The sequence below is a fragment of the Cotesia glomerata genome, linkage group LG2, assembly GCF_020080835.1.
Source record: "Cotesia glomerata isolate CgM1 linkage group LG2, MPM_Cglom_v2.3, whole genome shotgun sequence".
NCBI lineage: Eukaryota > Metazoa > Arthropoda > Insecta > Hymenoptera > Braconidae > Cotesia > Cotesia glomerata.
The window spans coordinates 5,505,443-5,516,892 of NC_058159.1; positions in this window are offsets into that span (position 1 = coordinate 5,505,443).

The following is an 11,450-nucleotide window of genomic DNA, read 5'->3' on the forward strand; positions in this document are numbered from 1 at the left end:
ACTTGCTTGGACTGGTAAAATGTATATTTTAAAAGTATAATTTTTACTGTTTTAAATGTTAAATTCTCCCAGAGTGAGACCCCCTTCTCTTTCATCTGAGTTCCCCTTCTCCTCATAATATGGACTATATATTGAAATGGCAATTTTCACTGTTTAAAACTGTAATTTTTTAAGATAAAAGAGTCGTTATTTACTATAGTGACATCTACTAATCACTTATTTTGGATATTAAATTATAAATTGTGGCTTTTATACTTTCTACATTAAGTTCTGTAATATTTATATTTTTGCCACTCCGATGTCCGCTTTACTGTTTGAAACTATAAAAATTAACCGGAATCCGAGTGAATACTAAAGTTTACTTTTTTCCGTGTGGACTTTAGGACACTGGGATTGAGGAAATTATTTGAGTCTATTATGTCGACTAATTTAAATATCTAAATAAATTTTTAAAAAGTTCGATTGATTTTTTTTTAACTCTTGATAAAAATAATTTTTGTCAGTATTAAAAAAAATTATAAATAATTATTTATACTCTCTTTTAGCTTTAAAAATGATTTTTAACAGTAAAAAATTTACTTTGAATTTTAAGCATTACAAAAATGTTCAAATAGATAATTTTTTTTAGTTCGAAGATTTTTTTTTCTGTCTAAAATTTAAGTAAGATAAAAAATTAAAGCTTTATCTAAATATTTAATATTTTTCTACCCAAAATATTTAAAAATATGAAAAAAAAATTATTTAATTTTTAAAAGAATTTTCCGACAAGAGAATTATAATTCTAATTGAAAAAAAGACAAAAGTAGTTAAAATTTATTTTATATAAAGGAACAAAGTTATTAAAAAATAATCAGTTGTATTTAATTAGCTTTTTAACGAAAAATTTAATTAAACTGTAATTATTAGTTCGATGAATATTGTTTCGCAAAAATATTCCTACAATTTGTTACTTTATTTTTTTCAATATAATAATTTACAAAGCTAAAATTAATTATTTCAGTAATAAAAAGTAAATAAAAAGTTATATTAATTTGCATTGTGAATTTTAACAATTAGATTTTTATGATCCATAATAATAGTTATTTAACTTCAATTATAAATAATAAATTTAAATTCAGTAACTTTTTAATCGAAAATATTTTATCATTATTATTAAAATTAATTAAATTTTCGTCAATGTTAATAAAAAAAAAAAATTGCGGACTTATATTACATAATTATATTTTAAAATTTATCCAGAAAAAAATAATAAAAAATTCTATTTACTAAAATTACATCCTGAATTAAAAATAAAATTTTATGGAACGTTTATTCTTACAGAATTATATTTTTTTAATTCATAATAAAAAGAGGTAAAATAATCCAATGAAAAATGACAAAAGAACTTTACTTTGATCTTAAAATAATCGGCTTGACGAGTTGGGAAAAAATGTTGATTTAAAGTTAACAAGCTGAAATATTTAAGCTTTAATTAAAATAATATCCAGCTTAAGAATTTACCTGTTTAAAAATAGTATTAAAATATAAACAATTGATTAATTTAATAGTTTTAATAAACAACAATCGTTTATGATATATTTTTTATTCTCACTCTAAATCTATATAATTTTCACAACACCCAGGAATATTAAACTACAAATTCTTTATGAGAGATATTAAAATATCAAACAGTTTTATTGTGGCGTTGAAATGAAATAAAGTATTAAATTTTTATTATCAGTTTCTTCAATTCGCTAATATACGTGCGCTCGTATAAAAAAAAATTAAACATTAAATATTTTATCGGCTACATAAAATCATTCGGCTTAAATATTTAATGTTTTATAAAATTTATCTCTTGTTCTGATTAAATTAGATAAATTATTAATTTATATAACAATTAATGAATTTTCACTATTTTAGATTAGTTTTATTGAATTTTACTCCAATTAAAAAAAAAACGCCGTTCAGCCACACCCGAAATGGAAGGTGTAAATGAAATTTATTTTAATCCCGTTTTTATGCAATATGCAAACTATTTAGTTTACTTGTAATTTTTTTCTTCCGAATTGAAGGATTTTGCTCATTTTAGAGCTCACGCAAGCTAATTATCCGAGAAATATGTGTACCGAATTTCATTAGGATCTGTTGAGAATTCTTGGTAAAATAACATAGATAATTTTGTTGTACTTATTTATACACATTGCCTGAAAATGGTTCAATTTCACTTTTAATTTTGATAAAATAACTAAAAATGGTAAAAATTTCAATTTTATAAACGTCAAATTAAAGGTGATTTCATGAGCTTCGATATGAATTTATCAAAAATTAGCTCTCTTTTCAATCGAAAGTTATACATCAATCAAGTCACCGAAAACGTGATTTTCAGTATTTTGATAATTTTGAAGAGCTACCACTTCTAAACTTATTGACGGATTTCACTCATCTTCGAACTCATTCAAGATTATTATCCAAAGAATATGTGAATCGTTTATTTGAGAAACCCCATGTCATATTTTTAACTTCCCGCTAAGAAAATCAATGATTTTCGAAAAATCGGGAAGTTATTGTTTTTAAAAATTTGGTTGGCTGAAGCTTGGAGCAAGACGAGACTATTTCATTGCCTGTTTGTTTTATAAAGAAATTCGACTAAATTATCGACAGCTATTTGGCTCAAAATTAAATTTTTTACCGGTGGCATTGCGTAGAGCTGATGTCAGAGAGGACTATCTCCGCCTACCACAGGCGAATTGTGTCATGTATGACAATTCATTTTTAGTTCATGGCATACGAATTTGGAATGCTCTGCCAGCTGAGACTGTGGCTGTGGATAATTTGGTTGAATTTAAAAATGCTTCCTTCAATCATTTCTTTCAATGAGATACTTAAATTTGAATTAAATTAAATGATATTTAAATTCGATTTTCACTTTCAATTTCAATTGAAATTTTTGAATACCTATGCGTCTTAGATTTATTTGTAATTATTTTAATTATCACTCTGAATTATTGCTTTAAATTGATATTAAATTAAATTATATTTTATAATTATAAGATCTTTCTGTCTATCACTAAAAAGCTGTATGTGAACGTTTCATTAATTAATAATTAATTTGTACTTAGTTTTACTATAATACGTAAAAATGTAAATCAATGTATTATTATTGCTGATGGTCCTGAGGGAGCTTAGGCTCTAGGAACAATAAAATTTATTATCTATCTATCTATCTACCCCGTTTTGCAAAAATCGAGGTTTCAACAGATCTCGACGTTCGGAAGCCCTAAGAAGCTTTCCTGACTATTTTTACGATGATGTCCGTACGTCTGTATGTATATATATATGAGTGGCATGATGGCCGAGTGGGTTGTCATTATCCCGTTAGTTCGCTCGCACTTCATGCCGTGAGGCGAGGATTCGAGCCCCGACGGTTGTTCGAATAGTTCCAACACCAACCGTCGGGGGTCGCTCCGGTAGCCGAACTGTACTGGCATGGGTTTTCTCTGTGGTTTCCCCATTGCCACTATTCCAACAACCGATAGAAAGGGGTGAGGAATAGGGTAAATACAGTACAGAAAGCACAAGTCGGTCCACAGCCGCGTGATAATAATAAAGAGTTCAGTATACAAATGTGCGAAAAATAAGCCCTGATAGCCAAGTTGGCCGCAACTTTCTGTCAATCTACTGCCGCAACTTGTCACCAACTTGGCGGCAACTCTTGGAAAGTAACTCGGTTGGTGTCAACTTGTTCACCAAGTTGTCACCAAGTTGTCGGCAAAAGTTGCTCTGAAACTTTTTCACACCAAGTTGACAATAAGTTTCTCAAGAAATTTGGCGACATATTGCGGCAGTAGATTGGTCTCTTTTTTCTCAGAAACTTGTAGCCAACTTGGCGCCAACAGTTACAAATTCGGAAGTTGACCGCAAGTTGTCGCTAAGTTGGTGGCAACTATCTGACACCAACTTGGTTGGTCTGAAACTGTGGCTATCAGGGAGGTTGATTATGTAGTGAAAATACAGGAGTGAAAAGAGGATGTGCTGGGGTCCAAAAAAGCGTTGAATAAAAACAAGGACAGTATAAAAACACAGGACGGTGGCGCACTCGCGGAATGCGACAGCTATTATCTACCCAGCCTTGTAAAAACCAAGAACGGTATACAAGTAGAAATCGAAATAATAATAATAATAATAATAATAATAATAATAATAATAATAATAATAATATATATATATATATATATATATATATATATATATATATATATATATATATATATATATATATATATATATATATGTGTGTGTGTGTGTGTGGCTATATGACTCGCTTATAACTTTTGAACGACTAAACCGATCGGAATCTACTAAACGGCGTTCTAAAGAGTTCCCTCAAACTTAGATTTCCTGTGAATTTGAACCGATTCGGACCAATAGATTTTGAGAAATTTTGAAAAATCTCAAAAAAAAAATAAGAAAAAAATTTTTTTTGAAAGTGGTTTTTTGGAATAACTTTTAAACGGCTTTATCGATCAACTTCAAAAACTAATTCGCCCTTAAGCTTGAAAAACCACGTCGATCGCCACCAAGCTGGTCGAAATCGGTTGGTTCGTTCGAGAGATATCGTGAATGAAAGAAAACCGAAAAAAGTGTTTTTTCTGGATTACTCCGAAATTTTTGGTTCGATCAATTAGAACTTGAAAATAACTTATAAAGATGATAAAACTGCGTCGAATGCCGCCAACCGCGTGAAAATTGGTTGATCCATTCAAAAGTTATTGCGGTTTGAAAATTCTAAAAATAGTGTTCTGTGAAACTTCTATCAGACTTTTGAGCTCAAATGCATAGAAATATTATTTCTTTGAACTCAACGAGCTCAAAATATCACATAAATTATATTTTGAGCTTAAAAATCTCAAAAATGTCATAAATACAATTTTAAGCGCCCAGGAATGGAATTAGCGGGAAGTTGCAGGGATGGCCTTTAGGGTGAACCGTTTTTCTAATTTTTTTCGAAATTGGGTTTATTGCATTTTTCGGTTCTTTGAATTTCCATTCACTTATACCAGCACCAAAAAATATTAAATCCGTGTTCAAGACCTAACTAATCGGTCGATATAAACCTCGTTTAGTTGAGAAATCCCATAATTCAGTGACTTATGGGGTTTTTCGGATAAACATCCAATTTCAAAATTCCAAAAATAAATTTTTTTTTTTTTTTTCACGACTCATGATGCGAAGCATCAGAGAGTGCTTTACGATCGAAAAATTTTTTTTATTTAAAAAAACTTTTTCTGAGTAGAAAAAATTCAGTTCAATGCAAAATACTTAAACTTTAATAATTTTCGCAGTATGGGTTTAAAAAAATCAAATTAAATTATTGTTTTATTGTTTGATGTGATTTCACTGACTTTAATTTAAAAATGATTGATTATTAGATAATTGAAAACTTCATTAAGTGTTAAATACTTGAATTTTAATGAATTTTATAATATTCGCTTGATGGATTAAAATTAAAAATATGTTGCTTTATTGTTGACTCTGATTTAACTGATTGAAATTCTGCAATTAGTGATAACCAAATAAAAATACATTATATTTACTATTAAATACTTTGATTTTAATAATTTTTACTATTTTAGTTTTATAAAGTTAGATTGTGATAAATTAAAATGTTGTTTAATTGTTGACTCTTAGTTCACTAATTTGAATTTAAAAATAGATGATTTATTATAATTTTCGTTAATTGTAGTTCCAATACATATTTTGTACTTTATTTTATAAATACAATAAATTATTGACGGAGAAAAATTGATAAATTAATGATTTTATTACTGTTTTGATCGTTTTAGTGAGAAACGAGAAATCCCATAAGTCAATCAACTTCAAATCAGTATTATGGATAGTAGTAATTAACAATTAAATTTTTTCATGCTCGAATGTTTTTTAGGGATACTAACATTGTTATTATTCATTATTGGTTCATGATGTTAATGCAAACTTAACCGAGAAAAATGTTTTTTGCTTCTCCTGAAAAATTTAGTATTTTTGACTTATGGGGTTTCTCAAATAAACGATTCAGGTGTACCATGCTTCATCTAAATCCGTTGAGAATGAGGGGCCATAATCACAAATTATTTTTAACAAGAAAAAAAAATTATTTAACTATAAAAAAACAATTCAAGTACTTTTTATTATATTTTTATGATAACTCTTTTTATGAATATTTACCAATAAAATATTTTTAAAAATTTAATCAAGTACTCCAGACTTTTTTTTACAATATTTAATCATTTTTAGTAGATTTCATAGAAATCTAACTATTGCATTGGTCCTCATGACGGAACTTTTGAAAAATTTTGCTATATTTCGACTCAGCTCGTCAAGCGGATTCAGAAAATGCATATGGTTCAAAAGTTTATATATGTATGTATATATATATATATATATATATATATATACGATATAATCGGCATTGTCTCTTCTCTAACTCTCGTAATTCTATACGGATCTCAATAAAACATAACATACTTATTCTTAGGACGATTTCCGAGGTTAAGTTCTAAGATGAGCCAAATCTGTTGATTAGTTTAGATGTGAGAGCAATTCAAAAATTTTCAAAAATCGCAAAAAATTTTCACTTTTACCTTATTTCCATGCAATAACAATGGAACGCGACATCCTATCGGATTTCTGTAAATTGCATTTGAAAGCTTATTTAATAAGCTGCAATTTTTGTACTTATTTATTTCTCCAAATTAAATAGTTTAGGAATAATAGCAATTCAAAAATTTTCAAAAATCGCAAAAATTTTCACTTTCACCGTATTTTCGTGCAATTACAATTGAACGCGATATCTTATCAAAATTCTATAAATGGCATCTGAAAGCTTATTAAATAAGCTTTAATTTGTGTACTTCATTATCAGTCTAGGCCAAAAATCACCTGCTTTCTCAGACAGATTTAATGAAATTTTACTTTTGCATTCGTTTTGACGTCTTTGTTGTTTAATCAGACAGAAATTTATTTTTTTGCCCTCCGGGCGGAAAGTGGCAACTTTCGTCCCGCTGCGCTAAACTAAGTTGCCGCTTTCCGCCTTCGTCGGACAAAAAAATAGTATACACTCCTCGGGAAGTAAATAAGAAAGCCTCAGATCACATGTTTGTTGACCTCGGCTTCGCCTCGGCCAACAATTACATGTGATCTGAGACATTTCTTACTTTACTTCCCTAGGTGTGTAATATACTATTTTTTTTTTTTCGTATGCAACCCTAGTAGTATTTTTATTATTCATCATGAAATCTACTTCCATTTCGGCTGCCGAATGGCCTTTTTTTAATATTATAATTCATTAATAAAAAATTATCAATGCAAAACTCACTAATTAACAATAATTTATTTATCAAAAATTTTCAATAAAAATCCAGTAAAACTGAATATTAAAATTTAATTTGTATTAAAAAAATACAAAATTTAATATTGAAATATAATTTTTATGTTAAAAATTGTCAATGAAAAAATCAATCTTAAATTATAATTTATTTATTATTAATGCAAAAAACTAAATAAGAATCATTGAATTAAAAAAAAAAAAAAAAAAAAACAAATTACTAAAGAGATCAATTTACCCGAAAATAAAAGAATAGCAAACCCGGTGGCATAAAAGATTAATGGTAATAGAGTAGCCAGGTATCTAGCGTACGCAATTTGTCATTGAGGATTGATAGACTGGTAAACATTTGATTGGATAACTTTGATGCCGGTGATTATAGTTCACTAACGACCAGCGCATGAACTCATAATAGCCGTTCAAATGTGGATTCTGAGATGGTCGTAGCAGCCCGTAGATCAAGATAGAGACGGCGATGTTGATCAAATGTAATTAATTAGCTTCCTACATAGATTGTGTTCCTCTGGGAGATTGATACCTTCCCTTATGCCAGACGTACAAATCGGGCCAGTGCAAACGCTGTTTGTCTTTGTATATTACATTCCTACTACTACAACCACTACTGCTGTTAAGAGCTGCGGCTGAACCCACCACTCTGCAACACTAGTTGATGTTGATGTTGCTCTGCCAGAGAATAGAGAAACTAGAGACTCTGCGTTAGCTAACGCAACAACGCTTCATGTTGAGTTTAAACTTCCCTGAGATATACCGGCTTAATTTCACCAGCTGGTGGTCCTGTTCCTGCTATTGCTAGTTAGTTGCGATATGCGTCCTCGCTAAGATATTTAAACGTGTTATTTATCCTTTCTGACTCCCTTCAAGATCTTATCATTAAATTATCATTTGTCCGGCCGATATATATCTGCTCTAATTATCCTCCAGAGGATATACTTCCTCTCTAAACTAATTCCAAATCTCTTTCATATTTATTTTTATAACAACCAAGTTTCAAATTAGTTATTTCATACAGAAAAATTATTTTCAATTTATTTATCTGTTGAAAATTTTAAATAATTTTATTTCTTAGCTGATGAAAATTTTTTTCACTGTAACTTTTTTGGTGAAAAAAATTTTTAATGAAAATTCACAAATTGTCTATTTAAAAAATTTTTTTTTCCAAATCTAGAAAACTTTTTTTTCAGCAAAGAAATTATTTATTTTTTTTTTTATTTATTTATGATTTAATGCCAAGGCAATGGCCAAATGGCAAAGTATACATTTCAATTTTATTAAAGTACACGTAATGAGCAATAACGATATAATTATATTGTTTTACAATTTCATTTAGAATATTTTTCTGACAGTGGTTTAATATTAAAAATTTGAAAAATGAAAACTTTAGTATGTAATATACTCAACAAATCTTTACAAGAATAATTTATGTAGATAGACGAAATAATTTAATTTGTATATATGATTAATTTGTTGTTTAAGACTGATAGCAGGTAGATTTCTTGATAGCAAACACAAAAGAAAATAGTTTTTTAGTAAGTAAGTTGATCCAAAAATTAAACTGAATTAGGTAATTTGTGAGACGTTCATTGTTGGCCTTCTCGTTCCTTGTGAAGAAAAAATTCATAGGAACTGGTCTTGAAAGTATCAAGACTCAGTAAGTTAGTTATTTCAATTGGTAATTCCCTCCAAAGTCGGATAGCGGATACCACAAAAGAGTGTTCATAGACTAAGCTGGTGAAGTTTGGGATTTTGAAATTATTGTTATATTTGGCGGCTATTCTTTCAGATCTTCTGATATCTGGGGGTTCATCCACAAAGAGATTTCTTAAGTATTTAGGTGCACCAGTTTTGAGGAGTTTATATAAAAAACAAGCCAGATAGTAACGTCTTTTAGATTTGATCGTTAACCAATTTAGTGATTGTCTATATGGAGTAATATGCTCGTCACGCCTTAAATTGTAGATAAATCTGATAGAGTTATTTGTAAGACGTTGTAATTTATAATCTAGCTTTTTTGATGAATCAATTAGAACTAAAGAACAGTAATCAATGATTGGATTTATGGTTGCTGTAATGAGAAGTTTGCGCGTAGAAGTTGAGAGAATATTCTTTCTGTGTTTGAGACAGTTTAGTGTGGCATAGACCTTCCTTGTAATATGAGCTACATGAACATCCCAAGAGAGATTATTAGTCAGGTGAATTCCAAGATGTTTTGTTGTGTTCACATAGGGAACAAATTACTTTGAAAAAAATTTTTATTTCTTTAACTAAGAAATGAAATTTTTTAAAAATTTATTTCTTATTACAAAATTGCTCATTTTTTTATACTCGCTATAAAACATTTGCTTTGCTAAAATTTATTCTTAATTTTTCTTTTTTTGATACAAAAATTTGTTATTATTCAAGATTTGGAAAAAAAAAATTTGCAAATTTTCTATTTAATATTTTTTTTTTTTCTAAATCTGGAAAACTTTTTTTCAGTAAAAAAAATTACTTTAAAGAAAATTTTTATTTCTTCAGTTAAAAAATAAAATTATTTAAAAATTTATTTCTTATTAAAAAATTGCTCATTTTTTTTATACTCACTATAAAACACCCGCTTTGCTAAAATTTATTCTAATCTTTGATAAAAAAATGTATTATTATTCAAGATTTGGGAAAGAAAAATTTGGAATGAAAATTCGCAAATTTTCTATTTAATATTATTTTTTTTTTAAATCTAGAAAATTTTTTTTCATTAAGAAAATTCCTTTGAAAAAAATTTTTATTCCTTCAGTTAAAAAATAAAATTATTTAAAAATTTATTTCTTATTACAAAATTGCTTATTTTTTTTAAATAATTTTTTCTCTCATACTAGCTATAAAACACCCGCTTAGCTAAAATGTAGTCTAAATTTTTTGTAGTAAAATAAATTTTTACAAATAAAAATTTCATGATAATTTTTTAATTTCTTAACTAAAAAAATATCAATTTAAAAGAGTAACTGAAAAACGACGCATTTTATTAAATTAATTTTATGTCTATTGGTTTTGTAGTTTTTTTTGTTTAAACATGTCCAAAAAAAAACTTTTCTTCATTTATTTATAATAGATATTTATTGAAGATATAAGGTAAAAGACCCTATTAGTGGCGGGGACCACATTACTGACACTTTCTTTGATTTTGATACTTATTCAATTGATGAAATCATTAATTTCAATAATGAATTAATTATTTTTAGTCTTTAAGACCTTTAGATCAAAAAAAAATTTTATTTTTATTCCAAGTAGAACATTTTTTTATTGAAAGAAAAAGTACCACTAATAGGGGTTAAAGGTGTCACTAATGGGGTCTTTTACCTGATATTTAATTTATTTTAACATAATTAAAAAATTTAAATAAAATTGATATTCAAAACAAACTTTTTTAATTATTTATTAATTCATATTGAATAAACAATCTAAAAAAATAATAATTAAATTTTATTATTTTTTAAACCAAAAAATATAAATTAAAAATAAGAAATTGTCCATGCTTAAACTTTTTCCAAAAAACTATAAATTTTATGTACCAGTAATTTAATAATTTTTCTAATTAGCCATTAAAAAAAGAAAAAAATATATATATATATATATATATATATATATATATATATATATATATATATATATATATATATATATATATATATATAGACATATACATATATCTCTTGATTAATTAGTCCAGATAAATCTAGACTTCTAATACCGTTCATTGTTGTCCAAGCCTTAATGTTCCATTGACACAGAACACAATTCCAGTCTCAATAGATAAATCGACTAATCAACATCCGTAGATGGTAATTTCTGATAGTGTCCTAGGCAGTTTTGTAGCCACCGGGCTACTCAGTAAGGCTTAGGTCTACTTTGTCGCAGATTACCGCTGCCTAACTATTAATATCAGCGATATATCTTTCCAGTTTCTATCTCTGAGGATCTACTGAAGCGACAAACAAAATTCCAATTTTTCCGACCGCTATTTTTACGGATACTAATTACAAAAAAAAAATAATTTTTCATTTAAAAGTTATCAGAAATACAAAGTTTTGAA